Raw genomic sequence first — 22,719 nt, 5'->3', positions numbered from 1 at the left:
TCACCAAAAGGACAATGCCATGAGTAGAAGCCTGGAACTTTCAGCCCCACTCCCCATCCTCTGGGGAGGGGACAGGAGTTGGAGATGGAATCAATGATCAGTCATGCCTGTGTGATGAAGCCTGCATCAAAATCCCCAAAGTGCAGTTCTGAGCACTTCCAGTTGGTGAACACATCCAGGTGCCAGGAGGGGAGCAGACCCTGACTCCATGGGGATAGACGCTGATGTGCTTGGGAGCCTTCCGGACCTCCCCTATGTATCCCTTCATCTGGTGCTCATCCGTATATTTTATCATATACTTTATGATACAATAAATTGGTGACCGTGTTTCCCTGAGTTCTAGCAAATTATCGAACTTGAGGAGGGGATTGTGGAAATGCCAGTTTGTAGCTGGGTGGTCAGAAATACTGGTGAAAACCTGGGACATGGGATTGGCATCTAAAATCTTGTAGAACTGAGCCCTCAACTTGTGGGGTCCCTCACTAACTCCATGTAGGGTCAGAACTAAACCGTAGAACACACATTTGGTGTCTGCAGAGAACTGGAAAATTGCTTGGTGTGGAAAACTCCTCACATTTGGTGTCAGAAGTGTTGAGAGTATAGAGAAAAGGTTTGTTGTTCCCAGAACCCCCCAAAGCCCCAAACTTTTTAACTCAGGGTAAAAAAAGCAGAGAAGTGCAGCAGGAGATTGGGCTACATGTACTATGCTTAATAAAAGAGCAAAAATCCCCATCAGAATTCACGTCATCTCATAGGTATCATCTTTCAAAGCAGACCCTTGGATGGTGTTATGCTTGCTCCAAGGATGCTGCCCTGACTGCTCTGAAGGAAGCCTTTCCCTGGGGAAGGCACAAGATGGCAGAAGTGGAGCGAAAGAAGAAGTGGAGCTTCTGCAAGTTCACCTACTGTGGCATGGATCTTGACCAGTTGCTGGATATGTCCTATGAGCAGCTGATGCAGCTTTACAGTGCCTGCCCCTGGCGGCGGCCAAACAGAGGCCTGTGCTGCAAGCAGCACTCACTGCTGAAGTGCTTGCATAAGGCCAAGAAGGAGGTACCACCCATGGAGAAGCCAGAAGTGGTGAAGACACATCTGCGGGACATGATCATCCTACCTGAAATGGTGGGCAGCATGGTGGGTGTCTACAGTGGCAAGACCGTGAACCAGGTGGAGATCAAGCCTGAGATGATCGGTCACTACCTAGGGGAGTTCTCATTACCCACAAGCCTGTGAAGCATGGCCGGCCTGGCACTGGGGCCACCCACTCCTCCCGCTTCATCCCTCTCAAGTAGGCTGCCCAGCCAATAAAGATACTTCTCCAGTTAAAAAAAAGAAGAAGAAGAAGAAGCCTTTCCCTGCGGAGTTCCGGCTGCCCAACCCTGCAGTCAGGAGAACAGGGACTCATCTCCACTGAAGTGCATGGGCTCCCAGCCCAGCACAGTCCCACCTCTTTGTTCATCCTGGAGGTAGAATTTTGGTCCATGAATCCTTTACATCCTTTCTGCCCCTTGAGCCCTAACACTCACACCCAGGGAGCATGATGGAAGCTCAGCAGAGATGCCTTCCATGGTCGCTGCACCCTGGGCCCTGTTCCCCAACCCTCCCCTCTGTCCAGTACTAGAAAGACATCCTCCTCACAGGCAGATGGCAGGCAGCCCTGTGTGTTTAGATATCCCCCACCCCAGCCACATTCCTTCCCAGGCCCACAGAAAAGCTAATCCATGGCTGATGGTGGCCGTGGTTATAACCTGGGAAAGAGAGATGGCAAGGCCATACTGGCTGTAGGTGACTCCCTTTAAAACACTTACATTGTGGAATTATTCTTATGCTTCCTGTCTCCGAACTTAGCTTCTGAGGCTAGACCTCTGGTGTTGGGGCCTATGAGGTATCTGAAGACGTGACCTTATTATGTCCCTGGGGTGACTCAGGCAATGTCTGTGTTCATTGTCTGCCTGATTCCAGACCATTCTGCATAGCAAGCAGTAGGCAGGGAGCAAGTGGGATCCTGGAGACCACCCATCCCACTCCTTTGTCATGCAGGCCAGGACACTGAGGAGCAGAGAGGGCCACTGCTAAGGGGCACCCCCTTATTTGGAGAGAAATGCTGACAAGATAAGGACTCAGGTCTTCAGGTTCTGCAATGCTGTGTGTGCTGAGGACCGCAGGGTCTGTGTGGGCTGCTCCTCCACCCACTCTGCCAGCCACCTACCTGCCTCCCCGGGGAAGTCACAGATTCTTGTCATGCTGTGTCACAAATATAGCTGCTTGCGATCTTTACATTTCTATAACTGACAGATAATGGAATCCTCATGCTTGGTGGCACATTAATGGCATCCCCCATCTGAGAAGTGTCGTATGTTAGAGGCTTCTTAAGATCAAAACATCTTTGCTTTTCAAAAGCATCATCCCTTAATGGTGGTTTTCAGCACCCAAAGTGCTCCATACAAACTTGTTGAATTACGAAAAAGCAGTTGTTTGCCAAATTGGATGCTGGAATAGAAAAATGACCTTACTGGAAAAACCATTAGTGAATTCCAAGTAAAACAAAGTGTAATTAATTGTAACATACCGATGTTAATTTCTTAGTTTTTACAAAGGTACTCTGGTTCTGTGAGATGTTAGCCTCAGGGGAAAGGGAGTGACGGGTACATAACATACCCCTTCCTTATCTTTGCAACTTCTATACATTAAAGTTATTCGGAAGTAAAAAGTTTTAAAAAATTGGTAGAACTTCCTTGGCACTGGCCACCTAATCTGTCTGCCTGAATCTGGCCCTCCTTTTGTCTCCCCTCTTTCTTTCCCCAGAAGAGAAGAGGCTATATAATTCTATTCTCCTGCACTGGCATTTCTCCTGAGGACTTGCTCCAGCAAGAAAGTGGTGTAACCCCACTGCAGAGAGAGCAAGGTGAGCTGAGTCCATGGGGGTGCTGTGGAAGTCCACAGCAGCCTGATATTTGGGGTGTAGGATGGAGCCATGCTTCAGAGGAAGTCTTGGGAGTCTTCTATCCTGTTGGGGCAGGTGCAACAGGGGTTGCTGCAGCAAGGGAGGAGTTATATCCTTCAAGGCTCTGAGGAACCTTTATCTCCAATAGCTCCTAAAGCTCATCACCAGCCCTGGGAGGGTGTCTTGTCATTGCTAAAGACAATTTAGAAGATAAAAATGAAAAAAAAAACAAAACTAAACTAAAAACCAAGAAAAAGGATAATGGAAGAGGAGGAGAAGGAGGAAGATGAAGAAACAAGAAAGGCGAGGAAGGAAAAACAAGGAGCTGAAAGAAGTTGGTGAGTTACTAGAAGGTGGCACATGGCTGTCTCCGGGGTGGTCATGCTGCCTGCTGTCCCCAACTGCTCCATCTGTCTTTCACCTTTGGCTCCTTCATGTCTTGGGCCAATGTTGGAAATTCCAGGCGTTATTGTGACCAGCAGCTGTGCAGAGTTGGTGTTGGGTGTGACGGTGTTGGAAGCTGTGCTCAGGCGGGGAGTGAGCTGCCTCCAGCTCCATGGGTGTGTGTTGAAGCAGATCAGGGGCAGAGTGGTTTCTCCCCAAAGCTGGGGTCAGTTACATCACCAGCTTCTCAAACTAGGGTGTGGCTCTCTGGAACCAGGAGGTGGGTGCTGGATCATCACAGAACATCAAGGCAAACACAGAGAATCCGCATGAGATGAGCACCTACTCTGTGCCAGGCACTGTCTGGGGATACAGGACTCAGCAGCAATGGTACCAGCCACAGGATGCAGAGCTCCGTGCAGTCCCAGCACCTCTCCCTCCCCACTGGTTCCAGCCCCATAAGGACCCTAGATTGCCATGTAACTGACAGTGGGAAACCCCAGCTCTCCCAGGCAGGGGTATAATGATGATTATGATGATGATGATGGGGATACTGTCCACACTGCTGACATTCAGGCAGCACTTGCTGTGTCAGCCACTGATCTAGGTGCATTGCATGGACTAGTTCACCTCATTTAATGCTCACAGCCATTCTAAAGTATGAATTGCTATTATCTCCATTTCAGGAAGGTGGAAACAGAGGCATAGAAAGACTATGGATCTTAGGAAGTATGCAGCAAATGGGTGGTATAGACAGGGTTACGTGTGAAACAGGAATCATCTGGGTGGGTGGGAACGAACGAACTGGGCAAGGTGGCATAAGAGGGTGGTCCTGGGGTGCGTGCAGGTAGCCTTAGCTGATAGAAAACCACGTGGCACTTTTCCTGCCTTCCCTTGGTTACCTCGAGGCCCCAGGTATCAGGTTGCCCACAGGCTTCCACCATGAAGTCCTTTCTTCCAAATATTGGGAGGGGAAGCTCTGGCTCAGGAATCCACAGGTAAACTTGGAGTGTCATTTCCCCCGACACTCAGCTTGGTCACGTGTTCTGAGAGTCACGGAGCTGGAGTTCTGAGGAACAGCGAGTTGTCCTGGGTGGAAGGTGGGGGCGTCTTAGCCCCAGACTGACCTCATGCTCCACTATAACCAGGGGCAGCTCTGTTCTGCTGAGCCTCAGCCTGGCCAGCCTACAGTGCTGAGGGCCAGCAGGTGGGCTGCAGCCCCTGATGGCCCACAGCTGTTCCCTGCCTGCCTCTGCCCTGGAGGGATTGAAGGCAGGCCCATCTTTGTGGTCTTCTGTGGATAGTGGAGTTCTGCTGGTTGGAGTCTTGCCCCTGGTTAAGTGCTGACGCTGTAGCCTTTGTCCCTGTGCCCCCAATCCCTCCCCAAGCTTTGAGAGAGCTCTCCAACCATAGGAGTTTGGAGAACGCTGGATATGACTGGGTGAGTGGAGCAGAGGGAGAGCAACACGCATGCCCCAAGTGCCCTCAGGCTCCTAGACCCTCAGGCTATGCTGAGGCTGACTGCACCCTTGTGGGTCTCCCCTGGTAGAACAGAGGGGGCGGGTGGCATTAGTAAGAGTTTGCTTGTAGGTTTTGGAATTGAGCATTTGTGGAATAAAGGGAGCAGTAGACTGACTCCCTTTGAAGAAATGGATGGCAGACCACAGCAGAAGGGGTCGCACCTGCGGCAGCCTGGCCTGTGTTGCTCACTAGTGGCTCACCCAAGTGTAGCTGTTAAGAGCCCAGGAGAATATTTTCCTGAACAAGCAGTGTGTGTCTTGCCATGGCCCAAAGGAATGCCCAGGTCTCCAAGCACTTGGGACTCACTGAGACAGCGAGCCCAGCCCAGACAAGGGATGGGAAAGTTAGGGCAGTCTGGGGAGGCTGGCAGGAATGCCGGCAGATGAAAGCATGGGAGGGGATGCTCTCCAGGCCCCAGCAGCCTGGAAAATGAGCACAGGTGAGAATGGACGTGGAGAAGGAGCGAGCCTCCCCGTGGCCCCTGGCCCCCGAGCCCGCCCGCACGTGTTTCCAGCCTGCAGCGGCTCCCGCAGGGTTGTTAACTGCAGCAGGGGAAACACCTGCCCCGGCTGGAGCCAGGTTTTTATGTCGTCTTCATTGCTTCATGCTTATCTCATTTATGATTATAGAAAAGATTCTTGGCAGCTGTCATCAAATCCTAATGGCGCCTTTAATGTCCCTCGTATATCCTGAACGTGTCAGTAATTCCACGCTGCACATTTATGCGTTTCTTTCACCTGCAATAAAATTTTAGAAAAATGTAACTTCAATAGAAATGCCTGTGAGGACAATAAAGAGCATAAAAACACACCTCGTGCTTGAGGTCAGCGAGCCTGCACGAACAGCAGCGCCTGAAGTGGCCGGGGCGATCAGGAAGCCAGGGCCCGGAGGAAGACTGCGCGGTGGGGCACAGAGTCTCTGCGTGCGCCAGGAAGGAAGCCCGTGCTGGCCTGGGTGGACTTTCTCCGGCTTATTGACGAAGACACATCCTAGGTGATGTGTCTGCTTTCTTTCTCTCTTAGGGGTAGTCATAGTTGGACCACTTCTACTGGCTGTTGAAATGATATGCCCAGGGCCTGACTCTGTGCCCCTGTCGTCTTTCTCTTGGGGCCATGAGCAGTCCCTTGAGCTCAGTCCTACCTGTCTCAACTCAAGGCTCTGGACATGCACTTTGGCATCTGGTCATCTCTTCTAAGAGTCTGCTCAAGACATGGGTGTGGAATGTCCCCTGAGCTTCCATCTCTGCCCTGCTCCACATGCCAAGGGCCCAGTCCATCTGGACTTATAATCTCACCCTGAGGTCCTGCTTAGGCCTCCTGAGGTCAGAGTGATACTCCGGGGCCAGTCTATGCCACGTGCCTATTTTGTCTGACCGTCTCTCTGATGCCAGAACTGTGGCTGCCTGGATCTACTCCTTCTGGGTCACACTTGATGCCTGGACCTGGACCTCCCGACAGCCCTCATTCTTCTGACACATGCACAGTGGGCCTTGTTGCCCACACTGCTCCAGTGGCTTGGTGTGTCCTCTGAGCCCCTGGGGGCCCCAGTGCAGCCCATCACCTGACCAGCAGAGGCCTGTCTGTGGATGCCCTTGTACTATGGCAAGCCTTATAGTTCATGGAGGGGCTGCTATACTGTCAATTAGCAGTCTTTTTTCAGCACTTACGTTGTACCTGTCTCTTGAAGATGGTGGATGCAAGACATGCAGCACATTCCTGCTCTCAAACAGTAAGTGCAGTTCAGCCTGGTGATTCTCAGCTTTTATACTGGGCGGATGATGTTCAAGGGGACACATATACCCAATAGTTATATGCCATTCCCAAGGCCTAAGAGCCTCACTTAGCCCTAGGAGGAAATAAAGCATTGAGTCCTTTGCAAGAAATTCTGAAGCTCTGTAACCACCTGCACGCTGAGCAGAGGCTTGTGCCAGGTCAAGTGAAATCAGAAAGTGTCCTTGTATCATTCAAGATTTTAGGATATGCTGATAATTACTCAGCCCTAGCAGCAGAACCCCAGAAGCCATTTAGAAGTCTATTTGGAATCCTGCCACATATGGAATGTGGGCAGTCCTTTTGAACAGAGTCTGTGAGCTTGGGCCTGCCTTTGCCACTACGGCTTACACATGTGTATACAGCACACCCATGGGTGTCACCCCAAAGCAACATCTGGAAGCACGGACTCTACAGGGGAACAGAGACCCTCCTGTGTGCTTCTGCTAAGAGGATAACAGATGTACATCACCAAATAGGGCAGGTAAGGCTTGGGAAATATGCCATGTCTCTCTGTCCTCCACTGAGCTCCTGGTGATGGGGCTCAGGTCAAGGTGAAAACCACCTGGTTCTTTGCCGTCCTGAGTGTAGGGCCCTCTTTCAGACATTAGGGCATTGATTTTCAACTGGTGGCTGTGAGAGGATCTTAGGTGTGCTGTGAAAATTTTAAAAGATTATTAAGTAAATTATTTCCAAAAGACGTTCAAAGCACGGTAAGTATGTTCTTTTTTTACTCTTTTATTATTATTTTTTTGATCAACATAATTTAAGTGTTCCATGGAAGTTTAAATATAAATTCAAGTGTGCTGTGAGATAGAAAAGGTTGAAAAACACTGCATTGGGGCTTTATGAGACCCTGGCACCCATGGAGAAGAATGGCCCCTAGGAAGGGCCAAGGGCAGGACTGGGAGATTCCAGTGTCCCAGGGGCTTTAGGACTCTGGCCTTCCTGGGGAATCTCAAGGACCCAGTTCCCTCAAAGCATGGAGGGGAGAGTGGGAATGTTTTTTTTTTTTTTTTTGGGCTGGGGCTGAGTTTGAACCCACCACCTCCAGCATATGGGGCCAGTGCCCTACTCCTTTGAGCCACAGGTGCTGCCCCGAGAGTGGGATTGTTGACTGGGCTATCAGTCAGAACACCTCAGCTGCAGGTGGCTGGCTGCTACAGTGTGTGCTGGGACAGCCAGGGCACTTCCCACATGCTGGCCATAGTCCTCAAGTCCCGGTAGGATGGTAATTATGTTGTGACATCTTCTAGGGCCTGGGTAAGATTAAAAATGAGTCAGAGATGAGCCCTCAAAGCCTCCACTATGGTGAACTTTTAGAAACAGACAGCTGCTAAGGCTCATCCCTGTGACATTTAGTGAAACTGGTTCAACTTCTGGCCAGAAGATATTACTTGGGCCAAGAGAGAGGTGTCTAGACAAGGAGTGTCTAGCTTGGATTAAGAACTCCCCGGGGTTCTAGGGGTTCAGGTCAGGCTTTGTAGCATCTGTAACATTGGGCAAGGGACCTAATGCTCCCTTAAGGAAGGTCAGAGAATCCTAGGCCTGCTTTGAGGGGTATAGCTGATTTTGCTGACTCCTTCCCAACAATGGTCTACTGAGGGTCCAGGGAGTATCTGCAGACCAAATCCTAGGTCTCTGTCCCATTTCAAATATATTCTTTTCCGATGCCTGGGGCTGAAGGTAGGGAAGCCAGCCAGGCCCAAGTATAGAAATAAAAACCCCTCTCCCTTTCCAACCAGTCCACAGCCACTATCTCAGCTGTTGATGCAACTGAGGCTTTCCAACTGTAAGAGACTTTTCAGAGAGCTGGGTGCAGGGCCCAGGGATATCCTCTAGGCCATGAGGGTGGAGTCCTCTAAGGTTATGCCTTGGCCTGCTGACTTGGTGGGCATCAGGAATCAAATCTTTGGTGATGGTGGGCTCTTGCTAATGAAGATCTGTGTGGGTAGAGAGAAGAATATTGTGATTATTTTGCTGCATCCTGTCTTCCCGTCTTTCTGGCCTGAGTTTGGGAGCTCACTGTACCTCAGCCCTTGCTGGGCCCCCTCTCAGCCCTTCTCGTTAGTATAAGAGCTGATATAGATGACGGAGGTCTAAATCAGAACCTTCTTTTGCCGAGATTCCTAGCTGGAGCCTCCTTCCTAAAGCCCCAGACTAAATGGCCTCACTGTGCTTGCTACTCTGCACACCAACTGATTCATTCGTGAGTGGGGTGGGGGGCAATTCATTGACAGGCAGCCCTGGCAGGCCACCCTTTGAAGTTATTTTTATTTGGCTTATTTTTATTTTTAATGAGACATAGTTGAATGAATGCTTGGGCTGGAGAAAAGTGCTAAGAAATCCAGACACCAAACTTCCAAAAAATGTCTCTTTTGAAGACTCTTATAGATTATTCCTGCCATCTTCCAAACATCCAATCAGCACGTCTTTATTGAACAATTACCGTGTGCCAGGCTCTGTGCTAGAGCTTTAAGAGAAGATAGTTTCGAGCTTCAAAGGGGTTTACAGTCCACTGGGGACGTGTGGAGGGAGGGTCAAGGCAGTGTAGGGTGCACACCCAGTTCAAGACGTACTTGTCACACCGTACAGGACAGGCAGGCGGGCTGGGGATCAGGGGAAAGAGCCCTGTGGAACGAGGTGATGGAGACTTTATGAAGGAAGCGAGACTCTGGCTTGACCTTGAAAAGAAAGAGAATTAATCAGCTAACAAGAATGTATTGAGTATTTGACATAAAAAACCATGTGGCTAGACCTTAACTAAAGTCATAAGGCAGAAACCTTATAGCTGGTTAAATGCTCCAGACACATATATGTGAAAAAGAAACACACAAAATGGGCAAATAAGACTCTGTACATCCTATATTCATTCATTTTCCCATTTTCCCCACGTATGCGTTCATGTCATTATTGAGTATCTCCTCCGGCAGGAGACTTTGTGCTGTGGCTAATAAGGCAGCCGTTGGACAGAATAATAAGCAGAAAAGGGAATCAGGCAAGTGTGTGGACAGGCAGACGTGAGTTGTATTCTGAAGTGCGCAGGCTTGGATTGATTAGAGAAGGGGAGATATAGTTTGTTACTGGGTTGGACAGACTAAGGGACTCAACGTAGAGAAAATGGAGAAAGTAATTAAGACACAAAACTAAGGTTGAGAGGGAGACATCCACGCTGATACTCCAGGTCCCACCTGAATGGGCTGGTGCTCCCGTGTCTGTCCCCCTTCCTGGTTAGACCCCTCTACGGGTCAGCACTAAACAACAGAAATACAATGTGAGTCACCTGTGAATCTTGACTCTTGCTAGTAGCCCCACATTAACAAAAGCAAAAAGAAACAAGTGAAATTAATTTTAATAATGATTTTTAACACAATATATCTAAAACATTATCATTTCAACATGCATTCAATTTTAACCATCTATTTTACATTCTTTTTTTTTTTCTGTACTAAGTTTTTGAACTCCAGTGTATATTTTACCCTTAAAGCACATCTACACACACACACACAGAGAGATATCCATGTCTTCTGTGCCTTAGTGCCCAAGATACAGATGTGAAATGGGTTGGTGTTTACGCACCAGCCCCAAAATCAAAGTATGAGGGAGGCAGGTAGGAAGATGTGAGGGCCATGAGGCTAGGAGATGATGACAGGAGCTAGTCCTGTATTTTAAAGACCTCCAAAGATAGCGGCTATGAATTGAGGCAGTGACAGTGATATTTGAAATTTTTTTCTAGCCTATCCTTTCCCTGTTGTTACCACTGGGTTTACCCATCAATGAATCCAAGTCTGCTGAGCACCAACTGTGTATCCACCAGTGCTTTTCTAGGTATTGTGAGAGGTGAAAGAAGCACATTGGGAGATAAGATAAAGACCTCTGGAAAATAGCCACAGGGCAAGGCCATGCACACAAAGTTCCTGTAAGTGGTACTTGGCTGTAACCAAGTAAGTCTCCATTGAGACAAGGGAGGAAAGCCAGGGAGCTTCACAGTTCCCAGCTGCTGAGCTGTGTGGATGGAAAGAGCAGAGGCAGAGGAGCCGGAAACCCTGGTGTTGTCTCTTTTAGTGCTGTGTGACACAAGTTGCCGTGCGAACCTCCCCAAGTTTCACTTGCCTGATCTGGAGAGACAGTGATCCATGTACTTGTAAGGATCCAAGGAGACTGGACTTGGGGATGAAGTGTCACACAGAGGGTAGGGGTAATTCATAGTAAGTAATTACCATTGCTGTTAAAAAGTCTTGGCTTGGGGAGACCTTGTAGAGCCCCAGAAAGGAGTAGCATGGTGTCACATGTCCATGGAGACCAATGTCCCTTAGATCTCTGCTGTCTCTGCCAGGAAATCTTTCTCTGCCTATCATGTTCTTCTCATCCTTCAAGATACTGTTTTCCAATCTTTTTTTCAATCTCACAGCACACTTGAACCTGCAGTTAAACTTTCATAGCACTTAAATTATGTTGATCAAAAAAAAAAAAGTGAAAAAAGGAATATAATTACTGCGCTTCGAATGTCTTTCAAAAATTAATTAATGATTCTTAAAATTTTTGCAGTGCATTTACTGGTTGAACATCACTGCTCTAAGACGTTGGTCAGGCCCCACTCCTGCAGGAAGCCCACCTGGATCCAAGGCTCCTTGTTCTGGGTCCCCACAGCCTGGTACCTTTGTATTTCTGTCTTGTAGTCTAGCTCACTGGTTATGGAAATTTCCTGTATTGGACTAGGAATGATGAGAAAGTGAAAAAAAATTATTTTAATTCATCCCTGAATTCTGGGATACCCAGCAAACAGCCATGTTCAGATTGGAGCTGACTTGTGTCTTTTGTCTCCGAAGGTTCTGTGGGAGAAGAGGTTCTAGGCGCTCTTGCCCTAAACAGGCTCAGCCCTTCCTATGTCTCTTGCTCTTTGCTGAATAAGGATTTGGAGACTGTTTCTGATTTGGAAATTTCAGCAGAGTGTTTTTGCTGCTGTTTTCCAAAGTCAACATTCCCGAGCAGAGCTGGGGTGGAGAGGAAACAGTGCCCCCAGACCTTGGAAGAAAGAATCTGTGTGGTTCCATTATTTAGTTAGGCTGAAGAATGCTCGTGGGGGTGTCCTGAGCAAGAGAGGGTAGAGGCCCACGGATGAGAGTTGCTGAATATTATTGGACACTCCTCTGGATCTGGAGAGGAAACCTGGGTGGGAGCTAGAGCCTGGGTGAAAGGTCAGAGCTCAGGCCTCGGTGAAGCATCTAATTGTGTGTGTTGAGTCATCTGGGGGCCTCAGTTTTCTCATCTGTTAAATGTGGCTATGGCTTTTATCCTGAGACTTGATTTAGGCAATCTTCATAAAAAAGCTCTGAAACGCTCTAAACGTCTTTGTGGGTCGTTCTGGGGCTGTGTGTTCTTGGTGGAACTCTGGCCTTCTCTGGACCTGAGGTTCTTTCCTTGAAAAAAATGAGGTATTAGGTTGGATTATCTGGAAGGTTGGTGAGAGCTCAAAATGTTCTGTTTGCTCTTCTGATCAGTGGAGGCCCAAAGAGGCACACACATAGTTTTTATTTCAAGGCACACGAGTGGCCAGCATTTATATACCAATAAATTACAGCCACTGTCAGCCAATAATTGAACACTGATAGCATCGAGAACCCCTCTGGACCTTGTGCTTCTTGATATTTTATCGTTTGGTTCTTGTGTTATCATTGACTTCAGGTGTGCCCAGGTCTTGTGGTCCATCCTGAGTACTAACACCCACCAATAGAAATATGATCTGAGCCACAGATGCAATTCAATATTGCATTCGTATGCAATTTTAAATTTTCTGGTAGCCACATTAAAAGAAGTAAAAAGAAACAGGAGAAATTTTAGTAGCATATTTTATTTAACCCAATATATCAAAATATTATTATTTCAACATGTGTTCAATATAAAACATATTAACAAGATATTTTTATGTTTTTACATTAAAATACACACACTCCCTAGTGTGTATTTTATACTTACAGCATGGGTCAATTCGCATCAGCCGTATTTCAGATGCTCCATAGCCACATGGGCTAGTGGCTGCCATGTTGGACAGTGCGGGTCTGGACGATACGCTGCTTAAAGGTAACGATTGCATTTTGTGATATTTAATGTTTGGAAATAGCTTTAGAATTTACAAGCCCTTTCTGCTATGTTGTGTCATTCAATCCTTACTGTACTCTGGTGAGGTTGATATAGTTATGAACACCATTTTATAGATAAGGATACTGAGGCTTTGGGGCCATCAAACACTTGCTCCAGAGCTAAACTCTAACCGAGTCGTGGGTTTGAACCTAGATATTCTGGTCCCAAGTATAAAGGCAGTTCTAACAGCAGCTGTTGGCCTTTTCCTGGCTGATTCACTCATTACTTAATCTAGGTGGAAGCTCTGAGCCCAGCGCTGATATTAATGAGGCAGCCTCCTCCTCCATTTTAAGAGGAGAAAAAGGGAGAGGGTGACTTGGTCTGTTTCTATTCTGTTTCTTTTTTCTTGTTTGTTTTGGGGTTTGAGAGAAAGATGAGATTGGAGGATGACTCTGGCATTATTGTCAGCATCTTTATCTTTCTATCTGCAAGCCTGCTTCAACATGTCCGAGAGCCAGGGCTGGGAAACATTCCTGCATTTCAGACTGTATTTCCCCTTGTCACTTATCTCCTGATTCTGTGAGTTCCTGTCCGGCTCCTCCTTCCTTCTTGGTCTGTATCCCTCACAGAGCTTGGAGATGGTTATCACACACATGCTCTGTTAGACCAGACTTTGGCCAAACTAAACAGTTCTCTCTCTCTCGTGATCTTGGCTCGTTGGTGTTAGGAAGGGGCACCCTCAGTTACTTTCCTGACTCAGATTCTAGTTGTGGGAACCTGAAGGCTTCCTGCTGCGAGGCAGGGTTGGTCTGTGCTGCTCCAGGGGGAGCCTGATATCTTAGGCCCTGGCTATGCCCTCTTCACTAGGGGTGATGGTTCTAGAAAACCAGTGAGGGGGCTGCAGACTTGCATGTGGTGGAGATGCTGGAGGTGGAACCTACCATCTTGTGTTGGTCACTTGGAATTGCTGGCGAGGAGGCTGTCCTGGGGTTGAGGACAGAGGAAGACTCGAGGTTTAAGAGTAGCCAATACCATGGTCAGGGCCACAGGCCGAAGCAGGAGTTGAGGCTTGAGGAGGGGCCCCCTCTGCAGGGGAGGCCCTGCAGGAATAAGCTGAAGGAATCTTAGAAGTCCGCTACTCTGATCCCCTTCCTGATGCTGACATTGCCCACAAGAGCACGTTCAATTCATGCTGCTCTCTGGAGTTCCAGTGTTCCTGGGGGGATCTCAGGGTTAGGGGTGACTCATGTAACATTTGGGACATAATTACTATATACTAAAAAGTTATTCATTGTTTATCTGAAATTCACATTTAACTGGCTATCCTGTATTTCTGTTTGTCAAATTGACAACCCTATGCAGGGGCTGTGCCAGGAAAGGAATGAAGGGCTCTGGAGGCGGAGATTTCCACCACCCACTCACTCGCCATGTGTATAAGACCACCTCTGCTTTCAGTTGTCAGTGGTAGTTAAAACAAAACCAACAAACAAAACAAATCCCTCCTCTGTCATGGTCCGTGATTAAGGAAGAATCCCAGGCATTATAGGGAACAGATCTGGGCACAGTCCTTTCATGACCAGAGTTATCAGTTCTCCGCGGATAGGTCAAAGCCATGTTAAGGGAGGAACACAAATCTTTCCTGATGACCCGCCAAGGTATTTAGTTGTAGTTGCTGTTTTAGGGATTTAGTCTTCATGATGGTATTGTGATTGAGAAAAAGACAATTATACTCTGAAAAGGACACTTCCTCTGTCTATCCCTGCCCCCAAATCATCGAAAAAGCCTGAGACCAGAGTGCACCTGCTTTTACTTTGTGTAGGGCGGACACCTGCGGCACAGAAGGGGAACCTTCATGGAAGCTGCAGACTTTCCTCCATCTCGAGCAATTAATTCTGCTGACTCCAACCTATGTCTCCCTTCTCAGTGAGACCCAAGCCCTGGGGTTGATTTGGCCCTTAAGTGCCGGTTAGAGACCAGCTATCGTTATTTGAGAAGGACTCTTGAGGGCCCCTGCCCCACTCCCTCCTGAGATCAAAGTTCTAACCACAGAGTCCAGAGGGGAGTTCTGAGAAATGTAGTTTTCTCCAACTTGAGATATTATTGCTCAGTCTGTCAATGTACAGATCGGGACACTGAGTTGCCTGGCTGGACACCCCAAAATATGATGGTGCCTATGCAGAAAGGCATCTGACCTTTGAGGACTAGAGGATGAACCCTGAGGTGGGGTAAGAGACTCCTGGCTATTAGACATTAAGCCAATAGGAGCTGGGCTGCAGAAGATCTCATTGGATGCAAGTTCTTCCACCGTGGTGCTAGGAGGGGCCTTGCCTGCTACAGAGGGGAGGAAGTTGATTTGCGATGGGCCTTGAGGCCTGTGTTTCAGATCAGGGAAGCAAGGGGCAATAGTTGTTTCTTATGGACTGGGAATAGGTTTGGTGGGTGGGTATAGGAAAGAGAAGATAAGGGAAAAGGAGCTGGCAAGCCCCAGATTTTAGGGAGGCTTGAATGCCATGCTGAGTTTGAACTTGAAGCTGAGGTTTTAAATATAGCTTACTAGTGATAGCCTCATACTGACACACCTTGTGGTGCAAAAAGCACCATTCAACCCTTCTCCATCCTGCAGCCTTTCTCATACACAGCTCCTCAGTAACCTGCAAAACCTGTCTCTGTCTTGGGCTGGAAGGGAGGCTCTGGCAATGCCCACAGCCTCTGGGAATCCAGATGTTCACATTGCTGGGAAGGAGCTCATTTAAAAAAATCCAATAGTTTGTAATGAGATGCAATTTTCTCCTAAAAGCAATTAGTATCTGCTAATTTGTTTGCACAGTTGCTTTCAAGAATAAATTCCAGGTTCCATATGGTATCCCATAAATCATATCAAAAGACATCTTTCTTCTTATGCATTTTATTTTTTTAAACAGGTTCAGACTTTGGCCTGTAAGTAGCGAGGGATACAGAGGTACAGACACCCTCCTCCCGATAGATATGTGAGTTTATATCCGAAATTCCAGATGTGATTAGAATCCAATTTAATATAGTTGATGAGTTCATCAGTGCTGCTACCAGAAGGCTGTCTGCCACCATTTGCAGGTGAAAGAGCGGTGCTTCTAGATAATCCAGGGCATTCGAAGTAGAGGATGAGAAATGGTTAAGAGGAAACAAACTGGGGACAGCTGAAGGAAGCCCAGCCCATAGGCCCGGCCCATCTAGGTGGGGAGAAGAACAGAGGGAGGAGGGGGAAGAAAGGAAGGGAGAAATAATGCCAGAGCGTGGAGCACTTCGATGGTGGGAAAGGAGGGAGGAAGGAAGAGGGATGCAGCTCATTCCAAAATGGGGATGCCACAGGCCAGGAAGAGCCCCCCAAATCCCTAGAAGTGCTAAAATATGAGTGGCTATTTACAAATTCTGCTTAAAATCAGTCCTGCATCAGGACAGAGGGCTGCTCTGCCCTAAGACCCAGAACCCATACGCTATCCTTCCCCTGTGTCGTGGGTTCCATAGGTTAGCCTGAGACTGTCTCAGCAAGCACAGGAGGCCTTTGCTGGGGAGATTTGTTCTCATGAACTGAAGCTGGGACACAGGAGACTTGCCACTGGGGCTTCCTGAGGCTGTCCATGCTCAGGCAGGCCCTTCTGGAAACATAATGTCAGTATAAGAAGGTAGTCCTCAGGGGATAAATTCAAACATCCAAAATGATTCCTCCTCGAACATCTGTTGAACTAGGAGATCCCCAGATGCCCTCAAATGTTTTTGCTCAAGCCACTTAGCCCCTGACCAGCTGAGGGTCTCTGCCAGAGGAACAGAAAAACTAGCGCCAGCTGCCTGCGTCCCTTGGAGCATCTTCGGGGGTAAGGATGGGGCAATGCTTAGGTGAGAGGCAATGGAAAGTCGATTCCACTTAGGAAAACACCACCTTGAGGAAAGCTTTCAGGTCTGTGCGTGCCTTTTATACAAAGCCAAGGCTACGCAAATAGAAATTCTCTAGAGGACTGGAGATTTTGCAACTTTCCTGAAAATGGTGACAATGGCTATGGGGAAATTAGCATTTTGCAGGAGAATTTTCTCTCAGTCATCCCATTCCACATGCTAATGTCTTGTGGGGGGAGAACCGGTGATCTAGCACATTGAATATGCATCTAAGCATGGGGTTCAAATACTTGGGCTGTGACTTTGGGATTGAGGATTCTTAGAGAAGTCTTAGAGCTTTCTAAGCTCAGTCTCCTGACATATCAGGTAGCTTTTACTAAATGACAAATTTCTGAAAACATAGTGACTTAAGTCAACAAGCACTGAATAAATCTTGTGACTGCAGGTTGGTGGGGCGGTTCTTAAGGTCTGGGGGGACCACACTGGAGCCGGATGGGCACGGATGGCCTCACTCCTCTGGCCTAGCACATCCTATGATGGGATGGCTGGGGCAGCGGGAGCCTTGCTCTATGTCTTCTCTCATCCTCCAGGAGGCCCCCTGTGCTTTTTCACTTAGTAGCAAAAGGGTTCAAAGCAACAGGAGAGGGCAAGTCTGGGTGTGAAAGCACCTTTCCAGCTCCTGCCCGCATTGTGGTTTGGATGCCTCATTGGCCAAAGCAAGATGTTCAATACCAGATTTAAAGAGCGGAGAAACAGATTTCACTTCTTGATGAGATGAGGTCTAAAATACTGTGGCTACTTTTTTGCACTCAATCATAAAGGACAGAATGCCTACCCCAATGGGTTACTGTGAGCCCATATGACATGACGTGTGGAAATAAAGCTCTTGGTTTGGTTCTAGCACATAGTAGGTCTTCCATAAACATGAATTTCCTTTTTTCTTCTTTCTCCTTCTTGAGTAAGAACATGTCTTTATGTAAGACACACGATGGATCTGTTGACTCTAATTCCATTCTCTTTCAGAGCATATGGAAATTGAAGCCATGTGGGACTTAACAAGAGATCAAATAGTTCCTTAAACATCCCAGGGCAGCAGCCCTATCCCCAGAGCCTGGGGCGGCCTCTGGAATTGAGGCCTGTCTTTTCTGGTGCTCTGGCCCCTCCCCTCCCTGCCTGCTGCGGGTCGGTCTTTTTCTCATTACAAATTGCTCATAAGCACACACATCCCCAGATGCCCGCATAAAAGCTGGTATTAAAGTTATGTAATGGCGGTGTGAGCCTTGTTATGATTAGGGCAGCCGTGAGCTATTCCCCAAGCTTGGGGCGCCAGTGGGAAGAGCCCCGGAAAGTCAAAGTTGCACACACTGCTGAATCCAGTCTGATGTCTTCTCCCCAGGGAGGCAGGGAAGAGGGTACTGCGGGCCGTGTGACCTGATGGGGCATCAGTTATCAGGAGAAAAGAATAAGGGACAGGAGAGCTTCCTGCAGGAGGGATGCGTTGGGATCTTCCAAGGACTCTGCTGATGGGTTTTCTCAGACAAATGTACCACAGGACCAGGCACTTATGAGAGACAGCCCTGTGTCTCTGATGGCTCATGGCAGGGGCTTAGACCTCCTGTTGTCAGGTCCTATCAACAGCCCAGTGAGCCTGGCAGGAGCACTAGCCCCGTGTTACAAATGTGGACGCTGAGGTTTCAGAACCTGGAGTCCTCATTCCTTTCCCAGGAGGCTCCTTCCTCTGTGTTTGGTGGCCCCACCTTGCTGCTTGATCTCGAATCAGCTTTTTCATTGATGATGGTGGTGCCAAGGAGACATAACTGATCACCTCTGGAATATGCACTCTTTAACAAGTGCAAGGGTGTGCTCTGTGTGTGATGTAATTATATGTTAGATGATAAATCATTCTTGGCCTCTTGCCATTGTGGCATCCAGAGTTCCTACAATAGCTGATGCAAAGCTCATGATGAACGCCAGGCTTAATGGAAACATGAATCCACAAGAACCCAGCCTGGAGGGTAAAGGAAGTTGCAATCTAGGAAATGGACAACTGCTTCTTAGAGAACTAGTCAGAACCAGAAAAGGAGAGAAGACAAAAAAAATGAACATCTATTAAAGGTTAGAAAATGGCAGAAACTGTGCTGAAGGTCTACAGGGATTACTTCCTTGTGTTGTCACCAGCGGCCCATTAAACATTATCACCCATGCATAGTGCTCACTCATACCTGTGTCTCTTCTAAACACCAGGATGTTCACCCTTTCCACATCCTTGCTGGAGGCAGGACCATGCCAGATGGCTAGTTTTGACCAATGATGAGTGAATATGTGTGAGTAGCCTCATCTCTGGGTTAAGCATTTAATAGTTTCCAGAATCCTATCCTAGTCGCAGAAGCCTGTGGTAGACAGGGGTGGCACATGGTTAAAACTGGATTGTGAGGGCAGCACCTGTGGCTCAGTAGGTAGGGTGCTGGCCACATAAACTGAGGGTGGCAGGTTTGAACCCTGCCCTGGCCAAACTGCAACAAAAAATAGCCAGGCATTGTGGCAGGTGCCTATAGTACCAGCTGCTCGGGAGGCTGAGGCAAGAGAATCACCTAAGCCCAGGAGTTGGAGGTTGCTGTGAGCTGTGACACCACAGTACTCAACCGAGGGTGATAAAGTAAGACTCTGTCTCTAAAAAACCAGCAAAACAAAAAAACCAAACTGGATTGTGAGTTTCCATGTGGAGGACAATTGCCTTGGGAGGTGTCTTAACTTATAGCCCACTTGGCTTGAATAAGAAATAAACCTGGTTTTAACCCACTGAGATGCTGGGATTGTTTGTTAGTGCAGCGCAACCTAGCATATTCTGCCTAGTCAACACCCTCATTTTACAGATGAGGAAATTAGGGCTCTGAATAGTTCAAGAACTTGCCCAGCACACACAGATCATAGGTAGGAACACTAGGACTTTAACCCTGATATGTGTCTAGCGTCTAAGCTCCTAACTATGATATGATTTAACAAAAGCCATGGCCGGTGGGAAGGCATTAAAGGACTTTTGTAACTGGAGGTAACCTGACAACTGTGGCTTTTGTGGGAGCCCACACTGGCTTGTAAGTGAGTGAGGGATGGGCTGGACTAGGGAGACAGAAAGGCGTCTGCACCAGTCAGCTCACCCAGCCTGGTAGCCCACTTTGCCTGGTGTTGTCACCACTGATATTTGTATTTCTCCGAGGAGGGAACAGCAAGAGCTGCTTTGCCTTGGGGCCAAGGAGGGCAGGAGGGAAAGGGGTAGCCTGTGTGGAGATGGGGGCGGTGTGACCAGAGTTGGGGCAGGGGCTTCTCTCTCCTGTGCCCCAGCACTGTAGCCCATGGCCCTGAGAGCTGATTCAGTGTCATCCCACCTGACGGTTTCTCCTGGCAGAGACGTCCTGAGGAGCCTTGCCTTGTAGCGAATGCACATGCCCAGGAAGGAGTTCGCCATTGCAGTGGGTTTTTACCATCTAGTTCCGTCATATCATTGAGGTGGCGTTGATGGCAGGGTTTCTAAAGCATGACTGGACATAAGATCACCTGGGGCCACAGACTATACCCTATTCCCCCTCCCAGAGGTTCTGATTTCTGTGCTGTGAGGCCTTGAGCCCCCCTGAGCCCTCTGAGCCCTCCAAGGGACTCAGACCTTCCAGCAAGGTTTGGAAACAGTGACTCATGTGATGCAGTCAGACTGAGCTGTTTGGAGAGTGAGGTTATGGGATACTTTGGCATCCTGAACTCAGCACAGAGCCCTTGTCTCTTTCATCCAAAGCAGTTCTTTTTGTCTATTTCATTTCTTTACGTTTTTCACAAACTTTAGTTTGAAAAAGATTTATTGTTTTTGAGATTTTTGTCTTTCAAGATGGAAATCACTGGTTTACTACATGTCTCAATATTCCTTTTGGAAATCCACGTGAGAAAGTTCTTTGAAGTCTTACTCCTAGGAATGTCTGTAATTCTTCTGCATAATTGTTTTTTTTAAACCTTAGTGACACTGTGACTCTTGTAACTGACAGTATTAGCCTCTTTGCTCTAGCATCCGGGAAGCCCAGACCCAAAGTTACAGTTCTCCGTGGCAAAAATGTTATGTAGCAACTTTGACTCATCTTATTTTTCTACTTCTGGCTTTTAGTCATTTGCTCAGATATCATCTTTTTGTTTTAATTTTCTGTATACTTCTATAAACTTCACAAATCTTATTTGGAATGAGGCAGGATGGACATGCATAAAGATAGTTCTAGGGAAATAATTTCACAGAATCATTGGCTCTAAGTTTCAAGCTGTAGGAAAAGTTTGCCGGACATAGCAACATCCAGCCCTCCTCCAGTGAGTGATCCTGAGGTGCAGAGAGGGGAAGTGATGCTCCTGGGCTTCTGGGACAGAGAAGAGTGGGTTGAGAAGGGACCCAGGCACCCGGATGGCTCTGGGTTGGGCAGTGGGGTGGTCTGGGGCCTCCTGTAGCACGGCAGCGTCCCCTCCTGCCTAGAAACAGCTTCTTAGCAGCTGAAGCATTCAACAGTAGGGAATTTGTTCCTGGGTCTTGATAATTCTTAATTTTTCAGGGTCTCAATGAGAGTATAAATATCTCTGGGCAGGAAGAGGCCTCAGATGCCTTAGCTAGTTCCCAGAAGGGATGGGAGCAAAATTCCTGGGAAAATGAGGGACTCAACCTGTTCCAATGCTCAAGGCATAAAGCTGGCAAAGATCTGTGTATGTGCCCAGGGTGATGGAAGCAAAAACTATGGCTTTTCCTAAGGCCCTGTGCCCTGTGTGGGCCTCCCTTTAGCCTAGGACTGCAATGTGGGGAAGGGAAGAAAGATGGAAAAGAGGCCTCCTCACAGCCTTGCTGATGGCTGACCTGGCAGAGTGGCCTCTGTGTGCCCTCGAGACAGGTTGAGCCTATTTGGTTTTAAGCTCTGACCTCATCCCCCATGGAGACAGAGAGAGCCAGTGTTCTCCAATGAGCCTCACACCTCCTCCACTGGGTGAGGAGGCCCCAGAGAATAAAAACAGTGAAGTGTGGAAGGAGGTGTTCAGAGCAAGAGCTCAGCAGGGGTGGGCCTCCCCATGTGTCCTTCCCAGCCTGGCTGCCTCTCTTAGTCCTGGTGCATCTGCATTGCCCCGGCCTCTTAGCAGCAGGGACTCAAGTCCTGTGGCCTTGTGGCTGTTGAGTTTCAGTGTCCCACAGGCCCAGGCCTGCCCTGGCCTTTCATGAGACACACGTGTGTGTGCGTGTGTCTGAGTGCGAGTCAGCACACAGAGGGCAGCTGACATCTATTACATGGAGAAACATCTGTTTTCTGCAGAACATCCATGGTATCAGATGTTTTACTGCAAGGAACCCATTTTTTTTAATAAAATGAAAATGAGACATGGAAATCAAGGTAACCACCTTCTAAATGTTTATGGAAGATAAAGGTTTGACCACAAGTCTTTCATCAAATGGAGGACAGTAGAAAAAAGTTTAGGGAATGCCCTTTGGCTGTCCCTGCCTGTGCGGTGAAGCCTCACAGGGTCTCACCTCATATAGTATACGGGCCCTCCGGGCAGCTGGAAAGATTTAGCAACGTGTCTAAATGCTGGTGCACAGCAGCCCCACCATCGGCCTGTCCACTGCGTCTCAAATGTAAAGCCCGGACTTAAGTGTGATCCTTGAATGGCACCCTGGGGTGTGGGGCAGCTGGAGGTGAGAGGCCTCTGATTCCCGGCCCCGCGGGTGTGGGCAGATGGAGATGGGAGGGCCGGCCCTGGCTCAAAGCACAAGGTCCCCCAGCCCCTCCTGTGTGGAGGACTTTGTCGTAGATACTCACCACATGTACCTCTGGTGAAAAGCCTCAGGTGCCACCATCATTCCTGCTCAATGTTGTCACCACAGAGAACAACAGAACGAAGCATTTTCTCTGCAGTTCCTCGGTCACCGGGACGGAAGATAACCTTTGTGCCCATGTCAAGGGTAGTTCCTCCCAAGGACTGATGCGCACTTTTATTTTATCTCATTTTCTCACCAGAAAACTATTCCCATGTCGTAGATGAGAAAATGGCGATGGGGGTCGAGGTGCAGAACCTCCAGACACAGTCCTGAGCGGTTGCCTGGAACACACGTCAAGTGGGGGCAGAGGCTTCCTCACGGAGCTCCTAGGT

At 48.2% G+C, this 22,719-nt stretch overlaps 1 pseudogene; it reads left to right on the top strand.

The window, feature by feature from the left end:
- The first annotated feature begins 855 nt into the window (after window positions 1-855).
- On the top strand, window positions 856-1,304 carry LOC100943130 (annotated as a pseudogene).
- Window positions 1,305-22,719: the final 21,415 nt, after the last annotated feature.

The sequence above is a fragment of the Otolemur garnettii genome, unplaced genomic scaffold, assembly GCF_000181295.1.
Source record: "Otolemur garnettii isolate 467f Iridium unplaced genomic scaffold, OtoGar3 scaffold00024, whole genome shotgun sequence".
NCBI classification, from domain to species: domain Eukaryota; kingdom Metazoa; phylum Chordata; class Mammalia; order Primates; family Galagidae; genus Otolemur; species Otolemur garnettii.
The sequence above is the reverse complement of the archived record's forward strand: the minus strand, read 5'-3'. Positions and strand labels throughout refer to the sequence as shown.